The sequence below is a fragment of the Apteryx mantelli genome, chromosome 9 (assembly GCF_036417845.1).
Source record: "Apteryx mantelli isolate bAptMan1 chromosome 9, bAptMan1.hap1, whole genome shotgun sequence".
In the NCBI taxonomy this organism is placed as follows: domain Eukaryota; kingdom Metazoa; phylum Chordata; class Aves; order Apterygiformes; family Apterygidae; genus Apteryx; species Apteryx mantelli.
In genome coordinates this window covers 2,652,048-2,661,012 of record NC_089986.1, presented here as the reverse complement: position 1 = coordinate 2,661,012, position 8,965 = coordinate 2,652,048, and the positions used below count along the sequence as shown (strand labels likewise).

The 8,965-nt window shown below is 36.3% G+C and overlaps 1 long non-coding RNA gene across 1 annotated transcript; it reads left to right on the top strand.

Moving 5' to 3' along the window:
* The first annotated feature begins 609 nt into the window (after positions 1 to 609).
* On the top strand, positions 610 to 7,749 carry LOC136992661 (uncharacterized). Its single transcript, XR_010885088.1, has 3 exons — positions 610 to 1,070; positions 3,623 to 3,772; positions 7,556 to 7,749. It is a non-coding gene; the product is annotated as an uncharacterized lncRNA (long non-coding RNA).
* Positions 7,750 to 8,965: the final 1,216 nt, after the last annotated feature.

Below are 8,965 nucleotides of genomic sequence, written 5' to 3'. Positions count from 1 at the left end.
GGTAGAGAGCGTTTGCCAGAGGGGAAAAAAGTGATACTCTGGTAAAAAGCATCAACAGCTTGCATTTAAAAAAAAAAACCATAAATATCTCTTCCAGTCATGGGTAACATAAAGAAAAACTGGGGAGTAAGACCCACTTCTCGGGGATATTTGACCGTGGTTGCTGTTCTGGCTGTGGATGGCCACTGCAGGCAGTTTATAGATCAGGATTGCCTTTCACTCCACACCTCTTAAGGACTCTCAAGACATATTGGATTTCCCAGGCTTTATAGCAGTTTCTTTCTGAAGTCCTGACCAGCAGTTCCTTCTGTATTGGTTAACTGTACTAGCTCTGAGGGTGAAAACAGTTAGGATTACTGTTTAAACAGAAAGGGAAAAATAGATCTTTGTCTTCTGTGCGGGAAGAGTCAGTTCAGCCGACTCCTGTAAAGGAGAAACCCCTCAGTAAATCCTGACATTGGGCATGGTCAAAGGAAGGTTTCAGTAAACGAATGGAGCACGTATTATCTAGGTTTCCTAAAGGCGGTGGGAGGCAGCGAATATGTGGGTGCATGTATAAAAACTGTGCTCATATATAAACTTATTTCTGAAGGAGGATAGTTTGAAAGAATCAGATGTATAGGTGTCTAACTTCATTCTTCCTAGGATGGGAGAATTATGGAGAAAAAAGCTATATGTGTCTGGAAAAATTCTTCTGGATGCCAAAGTTGTTTCAGAGCTGGGTTATTCGCTATCCTGCAACTTGTATTGAGAGACAGGTGAAGGCTCTTTCCTCCCCTCCTCCCATCTCTTTCAGTGCTCCGGATTTTAGGGGGGAGAGAGAAAATGTGCCCTGGATAACCATGTTGGATTAGAGAGCATCGGAGTATTTATATGGCAGTCATGAAAGTAGATCCTTGTGGGATCTACTTATCTCTCCTCCCGCAAGGAGCATGGGTAGGCACTACAGTTCCACCAAGATCCATCATGCTGCAGAAGCAGTTCTGCTAGTATTTGGCCCAAAGTGGAAAACCGACATAAAAGATGAATGAACTGAGCCTGCAATATTTTTGAAAAATATCTGTAATCAGGTGAGCATTGATTTTGCTGTCTACTGATGTACACTTCTCTTTAGATCCTAGCAAGTGGTGATATTGCAGCCTTAAGAGCACTCCAAGTTTGAACGGTTGTTACAGTGAAAATGTGTATACTGACTGACTGGTGGGCAGGGAGGCATGACAGAAAAAGGGTTACACATTGATTACCCAGGGAAGTCTGCGAACTGTTTGTACATTTCTGATGAAAGATTAGCAAATAAAACAAATCAGGCTGTGGTCAAGGAAGTGAACTCTGGTGCTTTGGGGCTTTTTATAACGAAATCTTGTGCCAGTTATGATATTATCAAAGAACTTTTTTATTGCTCAGAGTCAGAATTCAACCTTTGTTTCAAACTGTACAGAAAAATATTACAAAGATTGTAGTAATATCATACTTCACACTCTAGTTAGTCTTTAAATCCATGGATTTTAAAGCTCCTCTGAAGCGAGATTGTACTAGAAATGCAATATACGTAACTTTACTAAAGTGGCTAGGTTTGTGTACAGTGCTCCTTTATTAATTACATGTCATTATACCATGACTATTATACAGATGGATCAATTTGGTTTTGCTACTGTTTATTACAGTTTATTAACATAGATGACATGGTATGCTAGAATGTATATATATTACTTGCTAAAACTAAGCAAGGTGAATTTTCTTTAACATAATTAGCATGAATACAAAAACTTGCAAATTCTTACCCTCCTGGTGTTTTATCTTCTAAAAATGTTTGTTTCAGTGTGGTTAACTTGGTTTGCAGTCTTTTACCAAAAGCTAGCTAAATAGGTATTTTAAATGATGTTTATTTACAGGTTCTGAACAAGATAAAAGATACCAAATGGAAAGAAGTTTAGTTTCGTGCAGTTTAGCCTTTGTATGAATTCTCTTATGTAGAGAGATACCCATTACCTCTTCAGTACAACTGTAAAATGGAAATGTGGAGCCTTCCAACAGTTGTTCACTGTACATCAGATAATCTACAGTTTGCTATTTAATTTTAGTGAACTCAGACTCTGAAAGATGAAATTTCTTTCCAAGTCAGAGGAGATCCAGAGATGGATTACTGTGCAGATAACTGAGCAATATGAGTTCTAGTTATTGTTAATTTTTTGGCTGCTAGTGGGAAGATGGGCCCTGTTAGAAGTGAACTCATTATGAGAGGCTCACTAACATGATAAAGTCAGTACTCTATTTGCACAGAGTGATATCTCTAATTGCTCGGGCCTTTTTATGGTTTGTGTCTGCTTGAGTTAGATTTCTTTTGTGTAGATAAAAAGGCTTCTGTAAGAAATCACCTCCGTGCTACAGCACTGTCAGTCTGGAGGGCATCTCCAATGAGATTAATGATGTCTGCCTTAATATAAGAAAACTTTGCATAAATGAGATTACAGTTTCTGCTGAAACCTGCCAACTCTTATTCATTTGCTGTAAATATTATCTTTAATTAAAAGTTTTAAGGTATCTTGTTCCTGAACTAATGAGATCTACAGTGATTTCCCTTAGGAATTAATTTACCTTCTTAATTCTTATTCATTTTGGTGATATGACTATTTAAATCTGATTCAGACTTCAGAGCTTTGTTGAACATATTCATTTAGAACAAAAGGTCATTTTGCCATATTGACATCTTGTTGGTATTTATAATTCTCTGTTCTCTCTCTGTTTCGTAGATGTTTGTTTAGGTTTCTGCCCAAAACATTTTCTGCTAACATTTCTGTTCATCTTAACTCTTCATGCTCAGTAGCTCTTTTTCATAGCTATTTCACATTGGCTTATGTTTTCTATTCCATGCAGAGTACAAATCAATTATAGTGAAGCTGAAAAAAGATCTTGATTGTGCTCAAATTATTTAGAATTGCAGAGCTATGTAAAATATACTAAAATATCTGAAAAACATATGGTGCAATTACTGAGAAATACAGAAATATTTCTGACTGTGTATCTGCATAGTCATCACCTACTGTTTTTCTGCAAGGATTATTTTTAACCAGTGGGGATGCTTAACACTTGGAAGTGAAAATTGGATTACTGCATAGATGTTTACATAGGCAAAGTTCCAGCCAGCAACTGGTTTGTGAGAATGAAAGCCAAAAATCATTCTGAGTATTCACCAAAGAACAATATTGCTAGCTAGATTTTTTTAATATATATAGTTATTATAACTACATTACAAGGTTCTCTTGTTTTAAAAATAAATACATATCAACAATAAAAATAAAGAAATATCAACAGTTCTGTCACAACTACAATATAGTACAGTATATAGTAGTTTTGCATGCCCAGATCCTCAGGCCAAAGTTATGGTCACTTCCTTGCATTCTCTGTGTGCACACTGCTGCATTCTGATATGTCTGTCTTTGTAATTCGGCATGCTGTTAAGCACAGACACACAAACACTTCATGATGCTTCTTTTTTAATGATATTTTAAATTCTTTTATCTCATAGAAGAAACACTAAGATAAATTGATGATGAAAACACTGTGAATATAGCTTTTCTTCACAGGAGTCCAGTGCAGTCTTTTTTTTTTTCTTTCTTTTCAGTATATGGAAGCTTTATACTCTTGAAATTTGTGCTCTGCTGAGCCTCGGAAGGAGGAAATACTGAAACGTCTTAACAAAGTCCATCCTGTACTCAAGAAACTTTTTACCAGCTTACATTATTTTAAAACTTTGGCAAGGTTTGTTTGGAAGGTCTGTCAACTCTGTGTTTTCTAATGTACCCTCAAACTATTGTAGTTTATTCATATTTTATTTTCATATAATGAATGTTTCGTCCTGTTTTGCTGCTGAAGTTCAGATTCAGCCTTCATTCTGCCTTACTCTGTGCAAATTGCCTGTTGATGTCAGGAACAATTTTCAGTGAAAAGTCTGTTGCAGGGTATGACCATTTCTAACTCATCAAAGCTGAGCTCATACTGTCTGGCACTGCTTTCAGATTATATTGGTTATCAGAGCACTTTCCAGGTTTGCATACACAAAGAAGATACCAAGAAAAAAAACCCTACTCCTTCGTTCATTAGCAGAAGGAGACTTTTCTATTGAAATCGAATCTGAATCATGAGACAACCTCTCAGTCTCTTCGTTTATGCAAAGATGCCGGGTCTGACACTGATGAAACTTCAGCTGGTTTAAAAGTGGGGTAACCCTAATGAAGTAAATGAAAAAAGACAGATGTAAAACTATCTGGAAATGTAAACCAAACTTCTTTCTGAGTGCTTTTGCTTAAATATAAAATACCCCTTCAGAAGTGCATTGTCAGCCTTAAGTGGATAAATTGAGCCATATTTTATGCCAAATATAAATTGGGGAATATAATTCCTGCTATTTATAGGAGCTAGTTTTTGTCTTCTACTGTTATCCCCAAATCTTTCATTTTCTCCCACGCAAGAATTTGTGATAGAAAACATTTCTGGGTATAGTATAGACTCTGTATATAATTGGGAAATATCCTTAAAAGCTACTGTTTGTCGCTGAAGTTGATTTAAAAAAAAAAAATTACTAAGTATTTTACATATACTACAGTAGAAACTCATGCATCCAGGAAATTCCAAACCTTGTACTTTTAACACTGGTAAGTAAGAAATGTGCTTTGTTGCATCTACATAACATGCATTGGGACTAGCTATATATAGAATTGTCACTGACTTCTACAAGTTCTTGATAACCTTCCATTTATAACTTACTTGCAGACCAGCTTCCTCCCATCACACATGAATTATACATGAATAATGTATAAACTAATAAATTATGCTTGCATGCTGTTATCAGGGCAACAAATACCATTTAGACTGCAATAGAGAGCACCAGGTTGTGTCAGTTATATTTGAAGTCTTCCATATCTGTACGACTTCAACCATGTAAAAGAATGAGGTTTTTGTTTTTCTTTGAGACAGACTCTCAATTAAAAGAATTGGTGAAATACACTCTGCTAGATTCACAGAAACATGAGAGATTTCTTCCTTTTTAAAATCAGTGCTTTTCATCTACTTCATTTAATAGCTGTTTACAAAATATAAGAAATGTAGGAATTGCCAGATTGTATTAGCCTATGAGGTCTGTCTGATGTTCAGTGTCTTATTTACAAGTTACCAGTTCTAGACCTTTTATAAGAAACTACTAGAAAGTACACGATAGCTGTACGTGACACAGTCTGCCCTTAGAATATCTTATCATTGTAACAAAAATTCATTTCCAAGACCTGCAGGATACATTTTTATTTCTTTCTAAAAGTATTTGGATGTTATTTTTCAAATATAAATATACAATAAATCCATTTAAGAGTTGCTAAGTTTTTAGCTTTGACTACATCTTGTGGCAATGAATTCCAGAGCTTAATTTTTCATTAAGTGAAACAGCATTTCTTTTAATCAGTCCTAATTTTGCTATATTTCCTTTTGTCCTCTGTTTTTGTTTAGTAGGGCGAAAACAGAGGCATATAAACAAATACATTCTTATTCTTAAAAAAAAAAAAAAAAAAATTCTGATCCCTGGAGGAGTGTTTATCATCGATTCCAATGAGACTAGGATTTGAGCCAAAATTAGTATTTGTTTAAATGGTCTCTGTTGCCATTGTGTATGGTAGTTATTGATTTATAAAAATTTTGGCAGCAGATGTTTAAGTATTAGGGAGCAGAGGGATTTTGTTTATGAATTACTTCAGCAATTTGCAGCTATCACATCTTGCCATTCCCAATGGCCAAAGGGTCAATTGACCAAAAAAATAAATGTTGAAGATGCTGAACTTGAACAGTCTTCTTTGAGTTGACATATTTGTTTCTTAAATCTTGGCAACTTTTCTTCTCCTTGGCACCGGGAGGGAGAGAAAAATGCTGCCCAAGCATGCTCTGGTATTGGCACCACGGCATCCACAGATTCTTTTCCGAACACTGGGGCAAAGCTACTTGGCGCTTGCTGAGACGTTTCTGTCAGTAATGCATGCGGCGAACAGCAGTATGCGCAAGAGGTGACACAGAGTCCTCTACAAACCTCTGCACCAGAATAACAGAACTTACTCGACAGGGCCGCATGTTAGCGGGGCATTTCTCTTAGAACCAGGCAGAGATATGAACAAACTGCTGGCGCTGGGAACAAGGGCAGCAAATACATTCCTGGTGCAAACTCTTTATTAGGTTAATTGTAAAGATTGCCAGACTTGAGCTGTGAATTTGGCCATGGCCTCAAGCTGTAAAATCAGACCAACAAAAGTGCAAAATGTATAGCAAGACACACCCCAGGGGCTATCAATCAGACAGGTAACAAGAGTTACTTGATTCACCTACTGCCTACAAGGGCCAATTTCCATAGGAATCCAAAAAATAAGGTCTTTCCAGCTTCAGAGGCTGGTGGTTTGCACCAGTTGAAGCAAAATTTTTTCACCATCTAAAATGTGATCATGGTTCAGGTGTTTGTTCTTGAACTTTGAATAGATCGAAGTAATTTGAAAGGTCTTACCTGCTTTACATTATTTGACTCTAAAACTGAAAAAAAATCTTGCTAGTTTAGCAGGCAATATTAAAGTCATATTTAAGTAAGGCTTGTAAAAAAGTATGTTAAATGCACAGGTTATCATAACATCAAGTTTGTACAGCTCAGAAATGATCACAGTATATGACTAGTTTCACAGGTAAGGCAACACATAATTGTCAAGAATAGTTTTCATTTGTTCACTCAAAGAAATAATCTCAGCTTTTATTACCTTTGTTGCAGCCTCCAACTTCCAAAAGCGTAGGAAAATTTCTAGTTCTGTTCAAACTATTGAGAACCAGCACAGTGTATTAAAAATTGGCCATTTTTCTGAACTGTTTTGGAGAAACTGGTAATAGATTACTTGGGTGCACTGATCAGTTCTGTGCTGTATATTTCCATGTACTAGAGAGCAATGTCAGAATCAAGGTTGAAGGTAATTTGAGAGGACTTGGACAATCAGTTCTCAATTCCCAGTCAGTTTTGTAAGGATCAGCAGTTCCTATTTAAATTTAAAATGTATTGGCATAAATGAGGTATCCTTACTTTCTTACATTTTTATAGTTAAGTTCTTTTACAGGTAGGTTTAAAGATGCAATTTTTTTTTAGCATTAGTGGCCTTTTGACAGTGCTGTTAAAAAGCTGATTGCATTCCATCTGTAACATCAGTCCAATGCAGAGTATTTTGCAAAGACAGTTTATTATAAATTGTTAATAAATGTCAGATAAAAGCAGGATTCCACTATAAGCAACTAGAGGTAGACATGTGATAACAACATTTATATTAATTTTTTATTTAAATATATAATCAATTCAAATAGTCACAGAACTCTGTAACTTGTATGACTAATGAAATAAAATGGCAATAATTTATATGAAAGATACTCAGAAACTCACTGAAAAGGTATCCAGAAATGCAATTCAACATTTTTAGAAATGATAGGTATATTTAGTTGCCATTAATAACATTTTAATAATAATTAATGACATTCATTAATGTCTTCCTTTCAGAACTATAACATGAAGATGCAGAAGTTGCCAGCAGCTAATGTGAACACCTACAGCTTCCAAAGAAAGGTGACAGTCCTTCCCAGCAGTCAAGGTCCAGAAACTGGCTGTTAGCAATGTTCACTCGTTGTGATTTTGGTGAGCAAGGGGCAGCACAGCTTTCAATCAATGCTTTATACAAACAAGGGAGGGGAAGACAGTACATTCTTTTTTTATTTATTTATTTTAATGTCCCTCAGGGATTGCACCAAATTTAAGATAAATGCTTAGATTTGACCTTTTTGATTAATATTTTTTATCCATAACGATTTAGATTCTAAGGCAACAGGCCTTACAGAAAGCTGCTTTTTCATGCTACCCTAACTTCATCTCTGATTAAAAAGTAGAAAGGCAACTTCTGTTTTCATGCATCTCTCTTCTACAGCCTTCCGTTTTTAGACTGCCACTGAGGTTTACTATTACAACTGCTTTGGGATTAGAGAGACATCTAGTGGGAATGAGATTTTTACATTGGCAACTCGACAACCACAAGATGACAACTTTGGAAACTACGGGCTGTTCAAAATGGTACGTTCAAAATTGGTGCCAGAGGGCTGAGAATTTTCTTATCTCATTACTGTTCCCCTCAGCCATGAAGCTCTATTCCATATTGTTTTTCTAAAGAAGCAAAAACTATAGTCAAGTAGTGATTTTGATTATCATATGAGTTTAAGTTGAAATTCTTACTAGAGTAAGAATTTTCAAATAGTGAGGCATGCCTAACTGATGGAATGGAGCATAATTAGAAGCGAAGCACAGCCTTATGCTAGTTTTAGCCGCTAAACCCCATCCTTCCTTTCTGGGCTGGGCTTCAGTTCCTGTTTCCTCCCAGAAAGAGTAAAAGTATCATGTCATATCTCCTCATCCTGGAGTGGCAATTCCAGAGTGACTCAGTGTCTAAGTCTTGCCCCCCAGTGTCATATAATCTGACCTGGCCACTGCTGCTCTTTTTTTCTCCAGGCCTCAGCAAAGGAGGGAGACAAGAAGGGGAAGGAATAGAGTCAGGAAAAAGAAATTAGGAAATGCTGCACTAAGATAAAAATAAGAATGATGAATATTTTAAATAAGCAGAATTCTGCTGTGGAGAATTCTGCTTCCTGTCATACTTGCTATAAGATTTTTCCCCCCTCCTTCCAGCAGGAGAATATACTGCAGTAGGGAATAGTTCACAGGTTTGTGAGGCCGAGGAAGAAACATACCTCTTTGGTATATGTTCAATATAGGCTGACCTTAGTTTGGAGCTTAGGCGATACAGACGTAATGCCCATTTGTCATTAGTGCTGTTTCCCTTCCTTCTGGAGTAATAATACTTCTAGTATTACTTTTTATTATTGCTGCAAGTTGAAGGAGTCACAGAAGCACAGTGCTGCGTCA